Source organism: Botryllus schlosseri, chromosome 2 (assembly GCF_051294905.1).
Source record: "Botryllus schlosseri isolate E-star chromosome 2, Bs_hap1, whole genome shotgun sequence".
Lineage (NCBI taxonomy): Eukaryota > Metazoa > Chordata > Ascidiacea > Stolidobranchia > Styelidae > Botryllus > Botryllus schlosseri.
This window is the reverse complement of record NC_137237.1, coordinates 16,513,546-16,525,281: the sequence shown is the minus strand read 5'-3', so window position 1 is coordinate 16,525,281 and position 11,736 is coordinate 16,513,546.

The window sequence follows — 11,736 nt, the reverse complement described above, 5'->3', positions numbered from 1 at the left end:
ACTTAATCTGTATTTCAGGCAGCTAGCAAAATGCAATGACATAAGCATGCCTCGTACTTCGAAAAGGCAACTTGACTTGACTCGAGTCACCTTCGAAAATCGACTGACTTGACTTGACTCAAGTCAAAATGTGCAATGACTCGTGACTCGTTACTCGAAGGTAGTGACTTGATCCCAACACTGACTTGAGTAAGCGTCCTAGGTAGACCTATGTGCCATATAATTATATTCGTCTTTTTGGTGAAGGGTAGCACTAAAACGTTCTGCTTCCTTCAGGGGTGGGACACAATAAATGCGACAACAATGTCAGCGCACTGAATCGTTCTAGCCAAGGCATACAGCTCGGGTACAACAAGCCATATCTGAACCAAATCGGGTCGGAAAGCGGCTCCAAACGCACTTTCATACTTCGATAACGCTCAGTCTTTTGCGGACACACTTTGCTGGGTTTGTCAGTAAGAATCTAAAGAGTTATGCGACACGGGCGTCGACTGGTACAGTGAGGTCTCACTAGATTGCTGCCGCGGTGTGAATGCAGTCCTACTCCGCTGCCTCAAAATTTCTCTGTTGACAGATATCAGGGATATCGAGCTAGAATCAGGTGTATACTAGATGTCCTTGGTAAATATTTTTTATAATCGCGTTCGCGGTCTGTCGGGTACAGTTGTACAACTCAGCCATGTAATTGAGCGGAGTTGACATACAATGTCGGATAAGTTGTGTGGTGGAGTGTATAGTTAATGATTCGATATGAACTTCAACTTAACTTGTTCGTGGTAGCGGAGGAGTTATGCCGTTGCTAAGTCAGGAACACCATAGTTTGGTGGCTCTCTCTCGAACATCTTAAACAAGGCACAGTCATCAATGAAATCGAGACGCTTTCACGCATAGGAAGGGATGTAATATATATGGTCATGTTCAAAGATATAGCAGACGAACGGTAAGGACGCGAGCTTTTCTATCTTTTTATTACATCGCAATCTTGTGGTGTTTTGATCTAATGAAAATTTCAATAAAATTACTGGTAGATTGATTGACCCGAAGGTAAGCCTATACCCTAGTGCAGGACCGTAACGGCGCTTCGTCAGCCCTCCCCCACAAAACGTTGGTCTTTGGCCTCCCATAGAGGGACAAACCAAACCCCAGATCCCCCACCACGTTAGTCGTGTTTGCCGTGACTTACAAACAACATTTATTGTAGGCCTACTTTTTAGTGATAGCCTACGTATTACTACACCTAAACGCGGGAAGCGCAAAATTTTTTAACATTTCATGATCGTACTGGTCAGTATGATCGGGAATTGCATATATGTTGCTATCAATTTTTATCCTCCCCGCTCACGTTATCAGATTTCCCGGTAGAGCTGAATGAGGTGTCTTGGAAACTGCAGGTCCTAAATATTAAACACATTCGGGCTGTATAATAGGGTTCCATGTTTTGGAAAGATGAAAAGAGGACACTTTTTCAGAATTTTCGGACATGCAAAACCGGTGGGAAATCTCAGTCCATTTTGGCCGAAAATTTTTCCAAAATTCTCAAAAAAGAGGACAAAAGGTCGTCCTCCGAGGACACTTTCAAAAAAGTCAAAAAAGAGGACAAAATCCTCTTAAAAGAAGACGTATGGTGTACTATATAATAACTTCATTACATGATGTTGTTTCGTGACCTCCTGTCTGCTATGTCAAAAGATATTGAAATCACCCATATGTATTAGACTATAGAAGACGCACACGATTTCAAACTGGTATTTCTTCACTGGCAATTAAATTTTCGTTGCGGGTAGGCATTTGTCTTGTGGGGTTCAGATTGCCAGGACAGGAACATTCGGCGCCATCCATATAGGCACCTATGGACAATTAAACATATTGGCCCACTGGTTCCCAACCTGGGGGACGCGCTCCCCTTGGGGGTGGGGGGCGTGAAAGCATCTGAGGACGGGCGCGAAGAAGCGGTCAACTGAAAAATTTTTCGCGCTCTGCACGATTTACCTCCAATTCACGCGTATTTCTCTATATACAGACCGATTTTCATATTTTTGAATTCTCTGATCAACAGTCATAACCTTCCATGCCATCAAACAATCTGTTGGGGTTGCCAGCATCCCCGTTGGATTTTGTGACCTATGACGATAAGGGGGCGCGATTTTTTTCACTATCATAAAGGGGGGCGTGTCAAAAAAAGGTTGGGAGCCACTGTATTGGCCTATGCCGAAGTTTTCGGTCAGCATAAGGGCAGTCCTTTTCGGCCCAGGTTTTCTCGCCACCGATCGTTCTGGCACACTTCTTGGAATCGCATATGTTACATGGTCTAAAACTGTATAGTGTACATGTGTTGGTGCGTTGTGGCGCGGTAATGGCCGACGCCGAAATGGCCTTCTGCATAAATCATGTGTATTTTTTCTTTGGGGAAGGGGAGTACCTAATCCAGAAATTTGGCAACATTAAATCGCGCGAAGTGCCGAATTTTTTTTAAAGTTGCAAAAATTTCCAAAATAACAAAATAATTTTGGGCCCCCTTCGAGCTCGGCTCCCCCTAATTGGGGGGTTTGGGGTGCGGCAGTTACGGTCCTGCCCTAGTGACATGATCCCAACACTGGCTAACCTACATATAGATAGAGAGAGAGAGAGAGAGAGAGAGTCTTTATTTTCATCCAACCAAAATACATAACAGCAGACGGCAATGATGTTGGTACACAAAATATGCATGCACATTGCACAGTATTCGGTATTAGATAGGAATGATCGATACGACGACCTTGAGGGTCAACTAGTCTGATCACACCCTCATCGAACAGGTACACTTGACTCTATGGCTACACCTCTTCATAATACCCACCAGCAGCAGCGCAACAACTGACTATAAAGAAATTGAACTAACAGCAACTCTCGCATTAATTAAATGACTGACGAAATTTTGTATTTCTATGTACAATAGATTGGAAATTCGTTCGTTTGTTTTAATATTAATTTCATCAATGACCAACAAACAGGGCATGGCGGTATGGAAGTATGGTGTAGTGCAGGGGTGGGCAATTATTTTTCTCCGCGGGCCAAATGAGAAGCTGAAATATGTTGACGGGCCGAGTCAAAAATTAGAATATCCAGCGTATTGATTTTCTTTCTAAATTGGAAGCAGGGTATTACACGAATTGGTGCTCAGTGGATGTGTTGATATGGAGAAATAACAAAGTGACGGTTAATTGCCCGAAAAATATCTATTTGCCTTCATATTTTGAAACAGTGTTAAACATGATACATTTTGAACTCTCTTTAAACCCCTATCCGCGTTTTTCTATCAATACCAGCCCCCATTGAGATGCACGATGTAATACGAGACGTTTTGTATGCCCTACTCGCGCGAAGCGCGGAATTTTTTCATGATTCATGATTCAATCGGTCAATAATATTGGTGATTTCAAATATATTGCTATATTTTTTAACCTCTCTCAGCCCACGTAGTGGCCTACTCAGTTTTACCGCTAGAGCTGAGTGAGGTAGGGGAGACCGGGGACAAATGTAACTAGGGGCAAATGTAACAATCGACCTCACCGCTAGTAGGATGGAGAAATCAGCTTGATATTTTAGGTGCGCATGCAGTAGTTATCTCTCCTATTATACCTGGAGTTACGTTGAGCTACGATGTGAAGCCCCGGAATAATTTGCAAAAAACGTAATTTTTGACCCTTGAGTAAAGTTTTTCTAGTCTGGAATAATTTGTCTAGACGAATAGTACCTCAAGTAGTTACAACGTAATATGTGTAGCTGGAACAATGTTACTATAGTCTACCGTGGTGATGGAAAGAATAGGACTTGCATCGCCGGGAAGGTACCATACTTAGACACTAATCATGGTCGAGCGTGTCAGGGGCAATCGTAACACTCTGTTACTTTTGCCCCGTTACAATATGTTATCAATTCTGAATGTCTTTGTTCATATGTTGGTATTACCATTCATCTACTGCAGAATAATCTTGCAACAGCCAGAAGTTCACCAGAACGGATACTGCCTTGCGATACCGATTCTAACATGATCATCTGTCGAAACGGCCATGCAATAGTTCTGATGTGAATCTGACGGTTCGGTTATTTTCGTGATTCAACCACCCTTTCTCATGTTGATCGACTTTTGGTGTGTCGAACTTCAATAGTCATGGCTTAATTCTCGTCCTCTGACTTTGATCATGGCCCACTTACATTTTGATATTTGATGTGAACAATTTATGTTAATTTTCTACAGCACAGAAGAATGTCATTATAGCTTTGACGCCACACAATGTTGCGTCCTCGTTTAACTATAGGCCTACTATCATCGGTCCATTCAACCAAGATATGTTAGCCAGGTCGGTTTCGCACCTTCGCAGGTGACCGAATGAACAACCCATTATGCACGCTGAACAACAGAACCTTGGTAGAAGAGGCCGAATATGTGTAGGGAGATGATGGAATGAATGTGTCTCTTGCACACTTTAAGCTTGAACAAGACACGAAGGGTGATATATTGCATTCAGATGCCATAAATGCGATGGGACGTAGCCTGATGGAAGCGTTCAAACATCTCTTCCTTTAGTTTCATGCAATATTACAATTTGTGCTTCGGTTTTCGTTGTTCATTTAGTTTGTGTTTAGTTATAAATAACACTGTTACAATTGCCCCGCAAGGGTGGTACAATTGCCCCTGGGTACGGGGCGATTGTAACATTTGAGCAGCGATTTTTGCGACCCAAAATTACCATGATTGATTGTTGATTGAGTTCCAATTTAGTTTTTATATCAACTATCGAGTTGTTGGCTTCTTTATGTAAAACGTTGGAAGTGAAATTTCCACGAGAAAAACACGTAATGTTGGAAAATACGAAAAGTGTTACAATTGTCCCCGGTCTCCCCTACTGTCTTGGAAATATTCGGGAGGGTCCGTTAGTATGACTACTTCGTTACATGTTGTTATTTCGTGACCTCCCGTCTGCTATGTGAAAATATATTGAAATCGCCGAAGCGTACCAAACTAAAATGACGACCCCGATTGGTATTTCTTCACTGGCAAATATTGCCTATGGACAATTGGACTTTGTGGTTTTCGGTCAACATAAAAGCAGTCCTTTTCGGCCAAGGTTTTCTCGCTGTCGAGCTTTATTCCCTTTACTTAGTTAATTTGATCAGCAGTTGCAATTGCAGTGCCTTCTCGGAATCCCGTGCTGGCCTATAAAGTTCATTTATCTTGGTGCGTTGTGGCGCGGTAATGGCTAACACCGAAATGCCCATTCTAAAAACCATTGAATAAAGTTGCATAAATTTTCAAAATAATACCCTATAATTTATGTTCACTCATGAAATAATTTTGGGCGCCCGTCGAGCTCGCCACACAATTGGGGGCTTGAGGTGCGGTAGTTACGGTCCTAAGGATAATATATAGCTTATTGTCTTGGTAGCTGGTTTCTGAGAAGTGTGCAGCTTGCCGAAATGGCCTTGTTGATTAGCGAAATTTGCAGTTATTAACCATCTTTGAATTTCATCCTTCGACTTTCTTTTTTTGACATCCTTTATGGGTGGTGATATATTCATAGAAATCATGGGCATTGATTCACTTGTTTCATGAATTATGGATTTGGAAACACATCACGTAATAATTTGAAATACAAACCGTGTAATGCGTAATGTGACAATGGCACCAAAGAAGGTTTGGTGATTTTTTGTGACTTTAACCCTAACGGCATAACTTGCTGCATTGACTTTAGTTTTAGTCTGGATTAGGAATGTGAGGTACCTAGGCTGCGTAATCACGTGTGTTAATGAACAGGCTTGCTAGTAAACGAATTTCTGGTCCAGTTTATACATCGTATGGTTTTAGTCCGCGCAGCAACATTAAAAAGTAGGTTTGATATTTTAAATTTCAAGCAGCCTTTCGCGGGCCGCACAGAATCGCTCGGCGGGCCGCACTTTGCCCAGGCCTGGTGTAGTGCAAGGGTCGGCAACCTACGGCCCGCGGGCCGGATCCGGCCCGCCAAGCGAAATCGTCCGGCCCGCGACCAAGTAATTACTTACCACAAGAATACGGCCCGCCGTTTGGTAATGAGTTCCAATCTGCAGTGCAGCACTGCTTGGAAAGAATGCGGCATTGCTGCGATATTTAACTATCCTACGTCTATTGTTACGCCATAAAACTGGTGCGAAGGCGGTTGACTAGGAGCCTATATCGTACTAAAAAGTAGGAGATATGAATGTCTGTAGAGTAGACTAAACCAGTGCTTATGAAGCGGGTGTATCGCGCAACCAAAGGTATAGCCTACCATACTTTTTAAAGGTTTGCCACTCTGATAGGGTGTGACAATAAAGGTGCCGTTCGTCTGCTTCAAAAACGCAATGACAAAATCTCAAACTTTCCGTTTCATTGTAGATAACTAGCCTCCGTATAGGTTAGTCAACTGCAGTTTAATTCACCAGAGGACATTGTACGCCAAGACAACAAACCTGAATAATGTTTTGGACACAGTGGCGAAAGCTGATTTTGGTCTCACAAACTTAATCACCGACAGATAGCCTACCCCATATATTACTAGAAGCAGAGAATCAATATGGCGATGCCCTGTATATCTGCCATGTTCGCGCATTAAGTTGAGCAGCTATGCTTGCACGAGTGTATGAACTGAGAAACGAATTAGCAACTTTCCTTGAAAATACAAACATCGCCGACTCATAATCTTGTCTTCGAAATGGGTATCTAATAGGGATGGTGTGAACGTGAGGTTCACGTTCGCGTTCTGTGTGTGAACCTCGGAAAATTTGAGGATCGCGTTCACAACAGAACCTTGGTAGGTTCTGCACTGTGAACCTTTTTCATATATTGCAATTTTCACTTCATATCTTTGGTTCAAATTTATTGACTTTCAACTGCGGGCCACTCTATGCATGGAGCTGACAGTATAAACATTCAACACTAAACGAAAATGCCCTTGACAATCTCAAAAAATATTGTTACAAAAGTTTGCTCGAAATATCCAGCTTTCCGTTTGTACATAAATTTTGTCAGCGAATGATCCTAATTCAACCAATCATAGGGTTAGTTCGGATATCAATAATTTTCACTATCCGGATAACGGATATATCCGGATATTTTGGAATTTCTCTAACCGGTTAACCGGATAATAACTGCTAAGTGAGATAATCGATTTCATTAGGGCTGCATGTAAAACGGATCGCAAAATCATTACACAGTGTTATTGTAGAGTACCTACCTACGCGCGCAGTATGAGCGAATACGAGAAAAACCACGCAAATTTAATGTTCACTGCTTCTGCAATGCCCTCTTTATAAAGCACAGATGCATCAATTGTGGGATCCTGTAGCCGGGACCGGCATTTTGTAACAAAGAGTCCACGTTCATTGAATGCTTTTTCAGCTTCCACAGAAGTGGGCTGAATAGAAAGCAGCGCTTCATAGAGGGTCAAAAGGTTGGCAGGTCGTACGCCGGAAACTTCAACGGCTTTACATCTTTTTGACCATCCTTATGTTTAGGTTTGGAGTACTAGAAGGACGACTAGCTGATACTGGAATTGATGCCGACATGATACCTCGCTCTAATTCACGTGATCCCACACGCAGCCAGCCGAAAATGTAGGGGGATTGAAATAAAATCAGGGGGTTTCGATCTTTTTTTTCGAATTAATCATCAGCGGTAATCAATTACGCTTGCACGCACGCACATTTTTGCGAACATTCGATGTCATTCAGTTTCGCGGTGTCACTCTCAGAATCACTAATTAGAATAAACTTAACGGCATATCGTCAACAAGCCATGGAGAGATAGGAGCCAATGCATGCTGGGTCCGAGATGGTTAGGCCAGCGATTATATCGTTCGTAGGCCTATTGCAGATGCGATTGTGTAGGTCAACGATAATATCGTGAGCACCAAGCCAATGAAGATGCGATTGTGCAGGCCAGCGATGGAATAGTGTGTACAGTACAACGACCTAATTTAACGATCTTCTCAGCAGGAGATCGCGTCACATTACTCTGTGCAATGTGTACAGACGCATCTCGCTAATTGGCAACACGCTTCTCGTTAATCGGCCGCGCCAACACTGAATACGACTTATTGAAGCTTACTAAAACGTATAAAATGCATTAGCAACGATTCTTTTTTATCCGGTTAACCGGCAGAAAAATATCCGGATATCAGATAGTGAAAATACCTGCGGTTAACCGGTTAACCGTTATCCGGATAATCCAACCCGTCCAATCAATGAGATTGATATCGTCTTCTGATGTAAAAATCTAGCAGGCGTACGGGGTCAATCTTGACTACATATGTATACTCTATCATAAAAACCAAATCCGTGGGACTGGGATGTTGGCTATACTGCTGTATAACTTGTTAATGATGTAATATCGGTAGCAAGTATAGAAACCTATTTTACACTCTGCGTAATATACATGTGGCAATACTCAGACGCCGAATACATTGTACGATCAGGTCGAAATTTATGGCAAAGCGACGCAAGATTCTGATTTTATGGGATTAATATATCATTTGATTGCCTCAGTTGATACATTTGGCGACGTTTAAAACGTCAATATGTATACTTAAGTACTGAGCTATTATGTGGCCCCGAGTCGTCGCTCGGTATCGTGTACAGTAGATTAATATAGGCAATCACTTAAGTGAAATATGGGGTTTAAATTAGCAATATGACGTCACGTGACGTCATAAGGTTCACGTTCGTGTTCACACAGAACCTTTCAAAAAGGTTCACGTTCACACGAACCTGAACCTTTCAGAGGTTCACACCATCCCTAGATCTAATCTTGCTTTCGTAGTACATTAAACGTCACATCTAAACAAATTGAATTTGGGAAATAACTGAATACATGAGATGTTGAGGCGCATTCGAAACAAAACTGCGACTCTGGGAATTACAACAGTAAAAAGAAAATTATGCTCACTTTCCTATACTGGAGGAGAGTAGCCTAAACCTAGTACCAGCACTCCGTTTAATGCGAACGCCAATAGCATTGCCTGAAAACTTCAAATGGGCCCTTTTGAAATGCGATGCAGTTGAATTGAATGACAAATTTCATACAAAGAGCATATCGCTGCACGACTTTGACAAAGAGTTCAATATTGAAATGGGTCTTTATTAGGGCTGGGCAAAATCGAGTACCTGAGTGAATCGATTCTGAATCACGTAATATGCTTCGAGTCGAGTCGAGTAATCAAGTATCACTCATTATGACGTCATACCAAAATGCATTACGTCAAAGTTCAAATATGTACCATTTATGCCACCACAAAGAATATAATGCCTGTTATCCATCTCATAAAAGATACTTTCGTATTTTTTCGACCATACCGACTTCATTCCACTTGGTTACAATGTTGTGGGATAATCATTACTTCGGAAATGTGCTACGTCCAGTAACCTTCGTAGCTTTGTACCACAGATTTCGTATGCTATGATACCGCCAATCAAGGTTTCAAGGCTTCAACAGTGAAAATTAGTATCGAAACTATAATTCTCGTTGAATAATTAACTTTCAGTGGTGAGAAGCGTATAATTTCAGTACTCGAAAATTTCATATTTTGCTACTCGACTCGAATCATTGAAATTAATACTCGATTCAGATTCGAGTACTCGAATCATTGTGCCCAGCCCTAGTCTTTATCCCAGCTTGACCAACAATGCAAAAGAAATGGCATCGACTTTTGGTAGCGCGTACGCATGTGAACAATAGTTTTCAACAATGAAATTCACGAAGAGCAAGCTAAGATCACGTATTCCAACGCCCATTTAGAATATCGTCTGATTCTTGCTTCATCTGACTTGTTATCAGAAGTTGAAAACCTATCACAAAGCGAGCTGAGCCATGTGTCACATTTATCATGCGTTGTTGAAGTGTAAATACATGTGTTTTGCCCTTTTTGTGATTTGTATGATGGAGATTCAGGGATATCTAGAACTAGTTCTAGATATCCCTGTGGAGATTGCATCAATGTAGGGTACTATACCGACGTTAGCGTTAAACATAGTATAGAAAAATTCCGGCCCGCCTAAAAGTTGTGCACTCGGAATTTGGCCCGTGACTAGCAAAAGGTTGCCGACCCCTGGTGTAGTGGTATGGGACGAAATTTCGATATAGAATATGAAAATGTGCAACTATGGTATGGTATGGAATGGAAATTTCCAAGTAAGGTATGGAATTGTTTTTCATAGATTTCATACTTTTACAATTTCGCCATAACCATGACAATGGTGCAACTTTTGATTTGTCAAATCTATTGCACATATCAGGAAATCGATCACTGACAGGTAGGCCTATATAATGTTCACATCTCTAAGTGCGACACTGACTCATCCACCCTGGTCGGCACCTATGTGAAGGCAAAAAAGTTAAGCAACTCGCATATGAAAGTAAATATTATTAATGACAATTATTCCAATCTGAATATAATAAAAACGAGTGATATTCGACCGCTGTTCGCTGTTGCGTTACAGCTTACATTTCGCTTATAGTGACTTCCACTCCGTAAACTACCAAGAGTCGTTTTAAAATCGTAGAGTCTGTGAATGTAGCAATATTATCAATTTGTTGAACTTGGAAGTTATTTCCTGCACTTTGCTCGGATGATCATCACGCAACATCTATTTGACATAAGCATCATTGTACTTCAAAATATGTAACTTGTCTCGCAGCGACGTCACGCTATGCCGGCCTCCAACACCAATTGTAACTCCATTAAATCTGTTGATTATCTCTAATAAAAAGAATGCACAGTGGACATGGACAGTGGACACCCTGATGTTGGTTAATGAAGTTATAATAAGTATGATCCACACATTGGCGGAGGTATCGGACATTTGATCCGCTGTCGCAGAACCCCGAGTGATTGTAGCGGTGTAAAATTGTATTGTAACTGTTAGCCTGTGTTAGGGTTAACCATATTACCATATTACCATATTTTGGAAGTCTGAAAAGAGGACACTTTTTCAGAATTTTTAGACTTGCAAAACCGGAGGAGAATTCTCAAAAAAATGGTAAATTTTTACCAGTTTGTGGTCGGTTGATTGAAAAAAAATAGGTCAACTTTCCATTCAGCTCCCGAAGCACCCTCCGGAGCGTCCCTTCGGTGCTGATTTACGGCATCTCAGTCGAATTTCGCTATAAATATGACCAAAATTCTCAAAAATGAGGACAAAAGGGTATCCTCCGAGGCAGTGGCGGCAGGCTCCAAGGGGGCGGCAAAATGAGGCTGCACGGTGAGAGAGATGCCTGCATCATCGTGATGGTTTGAAGACGGAGATGCGATAAGGACTTTATAGTAAGGTCATCTAGTCTGCACCCCATTTTTTTGCACCCCGTTTTTTTTCTCCTCCGTGATTGCTGAGCGTCTAGCGGGATAACCACGGATACCAGTTTTCGAGTCTTCGGTCTGACCCGGCCGGGGATCGGGCCCACAACCTACCGATCAAGAAGCCGGACGCATCACCATTACACTATCTCGCGCGTCGTGTAGACAGCCGGCTAAAAGAAGGGTGCTTGGTAGTCCTATAGCTGGCGTCCCGTCAGCTAAAATTTAATCAAACCGGTCTCAATCGAAAGCTAGTGTCGCGCTGATTCCGAAAACACGAATTAATATGTTAACATGGCGATGGAATCACTCCGAAATAGCCGTCACGGCCGATTGTTCGGAGAGTTCGCAGAAAAAGGAGAATGTCTGGCGAACAAACAGAAGATACTGGCCT